This window comes from Sinocyclocheilus rhinocerous, unplaced genomic scaffold, assembly GCF_001515625.1.
Source record: "Sinocyclocheilus rhinocerous isolate Xijiao unplaced genomic scaffold, SAMN03320098_v1.1 scaffold887, whole genome shotgun sequence".
Taxonomy (NCBI): Eukaryota; Metazoa; Chordata; class Actinopteri; order Cypriniformes; family Cyprinidae; genus Sinocyclocheilus; species Sinocyclocheilus rhinocerous.
Window position 1 is genome coordinate 182,751 of NW_015634028.1, and position 927 is coordinate 183,677.

The following is a 927-nucleotide window of genomic DNA, read 5'->3' on the forward strand; positions in this document are numbered from 1 at the left end:
CACACACACACACACACATACCACTGCATTCGATGCATTACACTCTTTCAGACTGCAAGGTGTGCTGGCACATAAAAACAGTTGCAGGAATGCTAATTACTAATAATATTTTGTAAACATTATTCACGCTATTCTTGGTCCTTCTTTCTGTAACAGAAACAGATTATATTATATTAATGTAAAATCTTGTCTCATAGCAACGGGGTCATTCTCAAGAATGTTGACTCTCTGATTCACAGAATTGTTAAAGGTTTGAGTTCAGTTCAGATGTATCTTTCTTTTACTTAAGATTTCTCTTTCAGCTTTATTTTATTTTATGGATAAAGCAAAACTTTTAGCACCAGTGACTAGGGGTGTATTCCAGAAAGTGGGAGTTTGTTAACCCCAGAAAAGTGAAACTCAGGGTTTTCGGTTCCAGTAAAAGACGAAACTAAACCTCTCGGTAAGTTACCATAGTAACTTACTCTGTGAACCTAACCTGGTCGGGAGCAGGTTTTCTTCGGTAAACTCAGAGTTTCTTTCAGTCTCCTCCCCATTTTTAAAGCATAAGCAATGTTTAAATACCTCATTTATTCATTCACACTGCAAAAATTGCTTTTATTGCTGAGATATTTGCCTTATTTCAAGTACAAATATCTAAAAATTCTTAAATCATGATGTATTTTCTATATAAGAAAAAATATGTACGATATTTAGTCTTGTTTCCTGGGGTAAACAAGTCAAATTAATTGCCAGCGGGATAAGAAAAATAATCTTCATGAAAATGGAATCACCTCTGATAACATTAATTTAGAATTAATGTTACGTATTCCGTAGCGGAAGTCTTTTTGGCGGGAGCTGTTGCCATAGTAGATTGAGATCAGCCGTTTTGAAACCGCTGAGTTTCCAATCTCAGGGTAAGTCAACTCAGAGTTCAAAGAGTTCAAG